This window comes from Talpa occidentalis, unplaced genomic scaffold, assembly GCF_014898055.3.
Source record: "Talpa occidentalis isolate TD23 unplaced genomic scaffold, MPIMG_talOcc4v2.1 talOcc4.13, whole genome shotgun sequence".
NCBI lineage: Eukaryota > Metazoa > Chordata > Mammalia > Eulipotyphla > Talpidae > Talpa > Talpa occidentalis.
The window spans coordinates 35,676,584-35,687,493 of NW_023601322.1; the positions used below are offsets into that span (position 1 = coordinate 35,676,584).

General features: G+C 38.5%; 1 non-coding gene across 1 annotated transcript; it reads left to right on the forward strand.

The window, feature by feature from the left end:
• Positions 1-10,455: 10,455 nt before the first annotated feature.
• Positions 10,456-10,560, forward strand: LOC119243840 (U6 spliceosomal RNA). The gene has a single exon (XR_005124843.1). It is a non-coding gene; the product is annotated as a U6 spliceosomal RNA (small nuclear RNA).
• The last annotated feature ends 350 nt before the right edge of the window (positions 10,561-10,910 follow it).

Sequence of the window (10,910 nt, forward strand, 5' to 3'; positions counted from 1 at the left end):
CAATACCCTTGATCTACCAAAACCTTGTGAGGATATTGTATGCCAAGTCTGTAATGGGGAAGAATTAGAGATGAATCTTTGGGTGATGGTGGGGGAGCTAAAGAGACTCTAGACAGAAGGACCATGTTGAAGATGAAGAGAGAAAATGCTAAATTAAGAAAACAACAACAACACATTGCACAACTTAGCTAAAGACATGAAACCATGTCTACTCTTAGAATTGCCATTAGCTGTAAACATTCAAGGTGCTGTTAGGTATTGAAACATTATGTGTGTGTGTGTGTGTTGTGTATATGTGGATATAAAAAACCATGGAATGTATTTAGTATATAGTATATAATGCCATATATGTTACTATATATGTATATATATAATTCTACAGATAAAGCAACAAATAGTATAGATTTTTTTTCCTTATGGAGCTTACATAATAGTATAATGCACAACTAATAATCATAATAATAACAATAACAGATAAGTTTGAATTATGATATATGCTATGAAAGAAAAAATGGTGAGATAATATGATAGCAAGTGAGACAGAGACATAAGGTAATAAATTTATACTAAGGTATCCAGGATAACCTCTCTAAGGAGGTTTTGATTTTACTTAGAACTGAGTGATACGGCATTTAAAGACAAAAGGAAAAATGAGGTCCCAGTGAGCACAAAGATTCAGAGGTAGGAATAATCTTGACCTGTTTAAGGAGCAGAATGAGGACCAGCATGGCAGGAAAATAGGGGGAGGGGCAGAAATCAGGTCTGAGGGAAACAAGACTGAAATGAGACCTTGCAGGTTGTTGTGTATGTGTATGTGTTTTACATATTCATGTATCATTTAAATGAACACTATAGCTATTTTGTAGATAATAGACAAAATCAGTCAATATTGGCAGCAAAGTGACCTCATGCAATCTACAATATATTTAGGAAGCTAGGACACATATATAACAAAACTTAACAGCATGAAGAGTGTAGTCTACCTTATAAACCTATAAACCCTCAGTCTTGATACTAAAAAAAGATTTCTCCCAGTGGGTCCACATATGCACGGGCAGGATGTCTTTAAGAAGTGAGCCTTGATAAGTTAGTGGGCTTGGAAAAAAACTATCATGCAATTATACTGTCTTTGGGGACTTTACACTATTGCTCTCCTTTTACACTCATATATCAAGTCACTGGAGGTGTCACCTTACATGATTTAAGGCTGTAAATGATAAACCCACTCTGTCTCTGGGCACCTTGTGTGGGGTGTTTGAAGGGCAGGTCAATGATTGTGTATTTCCCTGAAAATCTCCTTGGCTGAAGACATAATGAGAAATATCACTATCAACTTTTTGAAAAACTAATGAAAACACCCATGGAACATATCAAAACTGTTTTTTGAATGTTTATGCTTTTTCTTGTATGCCTCAAGTTGAACTTTTCCTAAAGACACAATACCTAGGTTTTGTTTTTGCTCTTACTTTTGATATTAATACGTCATTTTGCAATCTTTAGGAATACAATCATATACCTTCCATTTATTGTTCAGTTTAAATTTAGCATTTTGATAATTGCAATAATTTAAAAGTGCTGCTTTACACACCCACACACAATTATAGTCATGTACTTTCCTGTAGCACTTCACCATTCTGTGATTATATTACTTTATTTTTTTTTATTCTGCTAAGTAAATGTGATCCCACTGTAGTGTCTATGTCAGAGTGTAGAATTCTCTTTGAAATTTTAGATAGCAAGAATTTTTTCCGATAGTGCCTTTTTGTGTGTATTTACTCAACATTGCATGCTCATCATGTGACACATATTTCATACAGCAAAATGGCAAAACTAATATGACATGATGTCCATCCTCAAGGAAGTCTCATTCTCATGGAGAGGCTTCCCAGATCTGAGACAAAGCTCAGCTATCTTCCTACCTACATTCAGAAAGTAGAAAAGAGGTTGTCTTGGTGGTGGATGGTGGTGGTGGGGTGTCTATTAAGCAGGGGTTGTTTGGGGTTTGGTTGCACCATTTATTACACACTGAACTGTTCCCACACATTCTTCTGAATCTTTGTTCATGTGCCCATTCATTCAAAAAAACTATAATTGTTCCAAGACTGTGCTATGCACAAGATACACAGAATGGTAATCATCGTGGAGCTGAGGCTATTCCCTCTGGCAAAATGCCTCCCATTCCCTTTAGTACCCAGCTCAAATGTCATCTCCTCTAAGAAGCATGTTTTAGCCACTCAAGAAGCCTCTGTGGACTCCTCTACTAGGTTCTTGTATTATTCTCTGTATCTTTAGTATAGCACTTTCCACTGTCTAACTTAATAGAGTTTGTCATTGACTTGCTTGGTGTATTTCTGTTCCCCGACAAGATTCTTGAAATGAGGAATATTGCTTTCCTCCTCCCTCCTCACCTCAAAGTAGAAGAGTATTTGTGGAACAAGCTCAATACTTACAACATTTATTGAGAGACATGAAAGTCTTCTAATGGGAGTCAGTATCAAAGCAGCTATTTGAATGATATTTCTCAATTATCTGATTTATTAGTGAAGAGTATGGAAGTCATATGCCCAAATATTGAGTTGGTGTTTTTTTTTTCTTGAATTATTTAACAAATATTTATATAAAACTTAGTGTGTGCTACTCACTGTTCCACAGACTTTAGAATGTAAGCTCATTGAAGACTCACAAAAATACAATGACACCAGACAATCACCATCTCCATCACACAGACAATGAGACTAGACAAGGAAAGGATACGTACTTGTCCAAGGTCATGGTACTGATCAGAGGCAGAGTCCACTTTAAACCTAGGCAACCTGGTTCCAAAGTCTAAACTCACTGAGCATTACAGTCCATTGGTTCATCTATCGTGCTGCTTTTTCCCACATAATTAACTCTTGAATCCATACATCTGTTCTGCAAGCAGATCCCTTTTCGGTCACACTGCCACCTCTCTTGCCAAGCCCTCAATTTCATATGATCATGTTTAAGTAATAGCCTCCTTTGCCTTCCTCCCAGATTTTAATATTTGGAATTATTCCAGGCTGGGGTTTTGATTCTCTGCTTTCCTTTCTTTACAATATATTTCCCGCCTTTTAATATCGGTAGCTTTCATGGGGTTATTTCTTATTCCATTCCTCCCCATTCAAAATGCTGTATTTTCTAATTTCAAACTACTTTTACAACCTTAAATCTCAGTTCACCTTTTAAAATATTGCACCCCAAAGTATCTTGCCAAAACATCATGGAATTTGCTAATCTAAACTCCATATTCTTGCTTCTGGTCTTTACCATCCTCAACTCTCCACCTATGAAAACACTAAGTATATTTCTAAGCAGATTAAAGAAGCTCCAAAAAATCTTCAATGTGCCTCCCAGCCCACTGTGATTCTTCCATCTCCACACTCTGGATTTTATATAGTTACCTGATCCGTAGACTTCTTATTTGTAGTTGTATTTCTACACCTGGATAGTACCTTGTAGTGGTTGGGTACATAGGCTCAGCAATTAGGCTGCAGAATCCATAGCCCAGTGTTGCACTTACTTGCTCTGAAAACTCCAATAAGTTATTATATTTCATAAATAAAGCAGATATTAATAGCAAAATCATGAAATAGATTTTAGAGAGATTTAATTAAGTAATATAGCTTAAGGTTAAAATTAAGATTAGAAGCTGCCTAACACATGTTAGCTACTATTTTCTATATGTGGAACCTTGTAACATAGTGGATGACGATGTTTAACTTCCATGGCAGTTGTATGTATTATCACTCCCTATCTCACTTTCCATACCTTTGTTTCCTACGGTCTTTTTTCTTCTTGCTCGTATAGGCTTTGCTTTTTATACTTTCTGATCCCAATACCTGATCCATGAGACTTTCTCTTGCCCTGCATTCAAACCAAGTTCTCACCTATTTCAGTTTCTTTGTACTTTCCTACCAACACAAATGGCTTTCTTCCCATTATTCTCCAGTGTCTTAACACCTTGTATCTCGCTCTTTATAATTTCCTGAGGTTATTCAACTAGATTTTTTTCAATATTAAAAGGGAAAGCTATAAGTTTTCCCTCTTTATATTCCCCCCAGTGCTAAGCACAAACTAGCCAGATGTTCCCCAAAAAATTATTAAATAAATTAATGACACAAAAATAAAGATGTTCATAGCTTATTAATTTTTGTTTCCAAGAAAAGATAATTTATATCAGAGTAATTTGACAGACATCTGTGATAGTCATATTTTAAGTTGGTTCAAAGAGATAATCAGAACATTTTCTTTGCTTTGACAAGTAACTGAGAACTTTTCCCTCCTACCAGTAATAACACTTAAACTTTATTAATGGGGAAAGGTTTATTTGCCTTGGACTCTAAGGAGACAAGAATTTGATATTTATTCTCAGACAATTGGAAAATTGATTCAACCTGTTTAGGAGTTTAACAATGGATTCATAATAACTCTTCTCAAAGAGTACAAGGGAACAAGAACATCAATTAATCGATAGTACATTTAAGAAGAAAAATATTCAAGATCAAAGAAATCTAAAGAAATTGCTGAAGAACATTTTCTACTCAGAGAATTAAATCATATTGTATCACTGAGGGACTGAGGATACAAAACAAATTGGGAAGTGTTTCCTTAATTTGGGGACACCAATTTCAGAGAGGGACCCTAAAAGTCTGTCAGTATAAAATCAAAATGTCAGCCCTCCACTTGAAACTTCTGGGTTACTGAAAGCTTACTTAATTTAATTCTGTGGTCACCTCCTCTGATAACTACTAGAACAATTCTGAATTCCCACAAAGTACAGACATTCGGTCTTTTCTTGGGGCCAACTAGATTCATAGATAGAGGTCCCAGGAAGGTTTCATAAAAAGGCTTGTGAATGGAAAGGACTCAGCAGATGTCTTACAATAAGAGCCCCCAGGGAAAAATAAGAAGTTTACCTCCTTTCTGGTTTCTTCTAGAATAAACACCAAAGTCTGATAGAGAATCTCTCCCATCAGTTATTATCATGACTTAACTTGGCTCAATACCCTGAAAATTCCCATTCAAACAAATCCTATTTTTGTCCATCTCCACCCTCTCTTCAACACTCTTTTTCACTTTAGTCTTCCAGAAGGGTAGTTTACATGAATCAAATCCCAGGTAAAAAAAAATGGGTATTTTTAAAAATAAGTAAACAAGCAAAATAGTATCCTTAGATACTCAATTATCTTCAAGAAATCAGATGATTTGGAGTAAAAGGAGAGAAGAGGAAAATAAATATGTTAAAGGTTCAAGTCCATGTAGAGACTAATGAAAGGAGCAAACATGAAAATGGTAAATTCCCAATGTTTACTTATAATCAGGAACATAGAGGAAATATAAAATTAGAGAGAGCTATTTGGAAATACATAAAAATTATTTACTAGTGTTGCAGGTGTCGACTCTAAAGAATTTAAGTATATGTGTAGTAGCTGAAATCACCACTTTAGAAATTTATGCAAATGTAATGTTAATTATCAAGCTTTATAAATACAATATAGAAAAAGCTACCTCCTGTCTTTTAAAAAGAATCAATTCAGATATGAATCCTGCAAAGCTATATGATTAGAAACTGATTTTGGGAGATTTTCTTTTCCTAAAATTAGCGAGACTATAATCGCTAAACCAGAAAACAGAATATTATATTAAGGATAATAGGATTATTAAGCATGAAGTTCACTAAGTAAAAATATTTTCTAACTTCCTTGAAACATTTCAACCTTCACATACTATCTTTGACCCTCTATTGTCATTCATTCACTTACTCCGCAACATTTATTTCAGTCTATTCTAGTTTTACCTTAACTTTTCAAAAATGACTTTATTTTTTAGAGTGGTTTTAAATTCAGAGAAAAATTGATCATAAAGTAAAGGGGGTTCTCATATTGCACCTGCCTCCCTTTTTGTACTACCCCCGCAACACCACCACCACAGTGGATATCCAGCCTCACAGCAGTACATTTGTTATCATCTCTGAAATTCCAGTGACAATTCATTAGCATCCAGATTATTGATTTCTTCTTTTCCATAGTAGTATACTTTTTAATCTACAAATTAGCACCAATTGTAAAGGTTATATTTTTCAACCTCTTGCAGCTAGGTGTGGCCACATGATACAAATATCACTGGCAAAATAGAAGAGAATGTAACTTGCAATTACCTCCAGGATACTTCCTTAAGAAATAGACATGCATGCCCTCACCATTTTATTTTTCAACCTATCTTTCTTCTCCATCTGGAGTACAAAACTCTCTTGATTCCCAACATCAAGGTCGTGAAAGCCACAGCACTAATATGGGAAGGGCCAACATATTGAAGAATTTATGAAGCAGAACTGCATTTCCAGCCCTACATTTTTTTTTAAGATTTATTTATTTATTTATGCAAGCACTGGGTACAGTCAGAAGAGCAGGAGGGCGAAAGAACTCACCAGAGCCAGAGTGGGGAACAGAACAGGCAGACTGACAAAGAAATACACTGCTGAGGGGAGCAGTGGGCACGGCAGGAGAGGTCTGAGTGCCATGTGGGACCCTTGCGGGGGGACCAGGGATCTAACTGGCACCGCAGAGGCTGCAGGCCACTTCGCAGCCCAGCGCTCAACCACTGTGCCACCAGGGGAGGCCCCCTACATTTTTTTAGACAGAAGAAATTTATCTTACTTAAACCACCATTATTTGAGATATTCTATTACCCACAGCCCCATATACTATAAACTAGAACAATAAGGTGAAGGACCAGATCATATAGATGATGAAATATGATTAAGGGTCCAGTCCTTGCTCTCAGGATTTCCCCAAGCTACTAAAGTCTGCAAAAGTCACACAAACTGATCCTTGTATAAAAGAAGGGGAAAAAATTTTCTTAAGTTAAAAAATCAAGACTGTATTAGTGCTAAATTTGGGTAAATAGGTAGTATTAGAAATGGAAAGAATTTAATGTTTCAGGAACAGACCGAACTAAAATAAACACTAAAAAGGGCATTTGAGAAAACCTAAAGTGACCAAGTTTGACAAAAGAGACATGAGAAACAGAAGACATGGTGACTGGGACTGTCTATGAAATGTAATCTCAGGCAAACAATGGTGTTTTTTGAAAATAGGATCCATCAAATCTTATATTAGGGAAACTAACTTCACTGTAATGTCAGAGATCAGGCTAGTTGGCAGTGAGAAACATGGGAAAACATTGCTTCTCGCTCTCCAATTATGGTGGTAGCATTAAGAAGAAAAGAGAGATGGGTGGGCAAAATGTTGCAAAGGAATAATCCTTTAGACATGACAAGTGAATATGAAATGTGGAGGGGTGAAAAAGTTAATTAAAAAGACCAGATTTAAGCCAGATGACAGCTCCAGGTATAACCCATTAACTGAATAAGGGCAGTCAGAATCGGGAAGGTATTTGATGGAGTGGGTGTGGTAAATCCTGTCATAATGTGTTTTCCATGCACTGGAAGGACTTGTCCAGCCAGCCACAGGTCATAGGAACCTTAGGACAGAAGGAAGTTTCAGCCCAAAGACAGCACTATCAAGCTATTGCCAGCCACTGCAGCATGAGTTCCATCCAACCAGCCAGGGAGCAACTCACATGTGCAGCTGACCTCTCCTGCTTTGCCCGCTGCTCCCCTCAGCAGTGTATTTCAGTACATCTGCCTATTCTGCTCTCCACAGTCTCTGGTGAATCCTCTCACCACCCACACCTCTGGCCTACACCCCGGTTCTTTTATGCATAAATAAATAAATCTTTAAAAAAAAGATACTGATCTCATACTCATTCCAAAAGTGGTGAAAGTTGAGGTGTGTCACATGGGCCAGATCAAATGAAAGAAGAAAGAGAATCTTGTGCATTTCTTATTTACAGGTAAAAGGGAAAAAAATTAGGAAGGAGTCTCCTCAGACACAGTTGGTTCTCTAGAAAGTATTAAGGGAAAAGATACTTTTGAATCAAAAGTGGTGATGATTTCTATGAAATGCTCCTGAGAGGCATGAATGCTAATGAAAGCCACTCGACTTGATGATGAGAAACTCATTAATAAGTGGTAAGTGCATTTTTCATGGTTATGAGAACACAAGCAATATTTCAGGAAAACAGGTCAAAAGTAGTATAGGAGTAGAAGATCTGTATTGTCCACATGGCTGTAACAGATAACAGTGTATTAAGATGGATACAGACCTACTGAATAATACGAGAGAAAATAAATACAGAAGGATGAGCACTTGTTCAAAATCTTATTTCTCTTTTGTGTATTTTACATATCATTTATCAGGAATATTTGGTGATTGTGCATGGGAAGTTAAAGCACTGGAAAGGGTATATTTTTAGTGGTATCCTAGCGGGAGGATAAGGTGGAGACACTACTAACGTGTGGAGAGTTTCTTTTTGGATTTATCAAAGTGTTCTGAAATTAGATGGTAGTGAAAGTTACAAAACTTTGTGAGACTACTAAAAAAACACTGAATCACAGTTTTAAAGGGTGACTATTATAAGATATGAATTATATCTCATTAAAGCTGTTTCTAAAATGTTATGTTGGCTTTAGAACAACTTCAAGTAAATTACATGATTATTTACATGCTCTCCTTGCAAATTCAGCATAAGTATCCTTACGCCATAAGATTTGCTTTTAAGCAACAGCTTAGGATTTCTCTTTGAACTTCTGCCTGGCCCCTCCAAAACTTTGAGTTTAGTAATCTCCATTTTTTCCCCCTCCTACCCCCTTGTACATTTGTTTCCTTTTCTGGGTGCAAAGGCAGGACAGGACACAGAGCAGGTTTTCTGATCCCATGCAGACGGGGTAAAGGAGCAGTCAGAGTCCTCAGTGGTTTTTTTGCAGGTCTTTTATTGGGGTTCACCAGGCATATGGCAGGCAGGGGTGCTGGCTGGGGGGCTGGGAGCCTGGCAGGCCTCCCAGCCCCCAGCAAGTCTTCACTCTATCTGGGCTCTCTGGTGTCCGTTCTACTGCTTCTTGGCTTCTCTTTTGGCTTCTGCTTCGGCTTCTCCTGGCGTCCCCATGATGCCGCCCTTAAAAGCCCAGTCTTAGCCCAGGTGTACCCACTCCAGGTGCCCGCCATCAGGCATGCATTCAGGATCACAGGGTTCCCTCATCTATCCTGATGGCGGGAGGGCAGAAAAGCCTGATATTTTTCCTTACCCTACACTGGGTTAATCAAATAGAAATTTAACAATTTCTACAAAAAAGTTACTTAAAATTGATTTAGTAGTTTTAATCCAAGGGAATCCTTGCTGAGAAAAGCCATGTGTAAAAGGTTGATGGTAATGAGTCCCAGCTGGGGGTCCTGGGTAGGGCCTTGAGTATGTGTGGGGTGCTATTCCCTTCTCTTTCACTAACTGCATAGGCCTGCCTGGGGAGAGAGAGGGGAGGGAAGGAGAGAGAGTGAATTTAGAAGTGAGTTGCTGATGGAGAGTTTACTCCCAAAAGTTTGTTTGCTTTGCTCAGTTTTGGATCGTTTATAGAATGAAAAAATGCAATTCAAAAAGACCTTTGACAAACAAGGTAATAAAATTACTCCTACAGGTGACAGCAAATAAGGAGAGGGTGGAGAATTCATCAGTCGCCTGCATTTGCCGTCGATCCTGGAATTGAGATAAGATTGAAATGAACAAAACACTGACAGCCCAAGTCTCTACCAGCAACCTTAAGGTAAGCTTGAACATGTCTTTGCTTGTCGCTGAGATATTTCTGCAACATCTTCTTGACCTGAGAACTTAGGAGTCAACTTAGAGTCAACTTAGGTGGGAAAAAAACAGTGTGAATGTGCCATCCCAGTCATTTAGGAGGAAGGACGTGTGTGCCTGAGTGTGCACGTGTGTAGGGGCAGGACAGGACATGGAGCAGGTTTTCTGATCCAGCAGACCCGGTAAAGGAGGAGTCAGAGTCCTGGAGACCTCGGCGGGTTTTCAGGCTTTTATTGGGATTTACCAGGTACACAGGTACACGGCAGGTAGGGGTTTTGGGGGGCTGGGAGGCTGGCAGTCCTCCCAGCCCCCAGAAAATCCTCCTCTATCTGGGCTCTCTGGCGTTCTCTCTGCCTCTCTTCTTCTCTCGGCTTCCGTTTGTTCTTGGCTTCTGCTGGCGTCCCCGCAACACTGCCCTTATAAACTCAGTCAGGTGTACCCACTTCAGGTGCCCGCCATCGGGCATGCATTCAGCACCACAGGGTTCCCTCATCTATCGTAATGGCAGGAGGGCAGAAAAGCCTGATACTTTTACCTTACCCTACAACATGCACTTCTGGGTGGGCTAGGAATTTAAAATGTCTTTATCTAATATAATCCTTCCTCTTGAACCTGCCCCATCTTAATAGCACAGCTGAACAGTAGCTTAGCTCCCATCCATCCTAATGAAGTTAAAGTATCTTGATTAACTTGAAACAGTTACTTCTTTTCATAGTCCACTTTCTGAGATTAGATGCTTATTTTGTTCTCTTTGGAGGCTCATATGCTAAAATTGGAATGATACCCCAAAGTTTAGCATGGCCCCCGAGTGAGGGTTACATGTGTATTTATGAAGCACTCCATATTAAAAAGAAAGAAACTTTCCTCCCCTTTGGAATTCAGTCCTAGGCCCAGGTCCTCTTCTTGCTCTACTCTCTCTTTAGCTATCTCACCTACTTCCCCATGGCTTCGGTTATCAGCCAGGGCCAACAATCTCAAGCTTCTGTATTGAGTCCCAGTCATCAGCTGTGCTTCAAAAAGGCAGAATACAGGCCAACTCAACATGTCCACTTACATTTTTCAAAGACCCACAAACTCATCTCCTGAAAAACTGAACTCATGGCTTTTCCTTTGTTAAACCCACCGTCTTTACTTTCCCCCATCTTAGCACATGACTCCAGACTAAGAGTTGTTGCTAGTTTGGCCTTTTGACTCCCCAA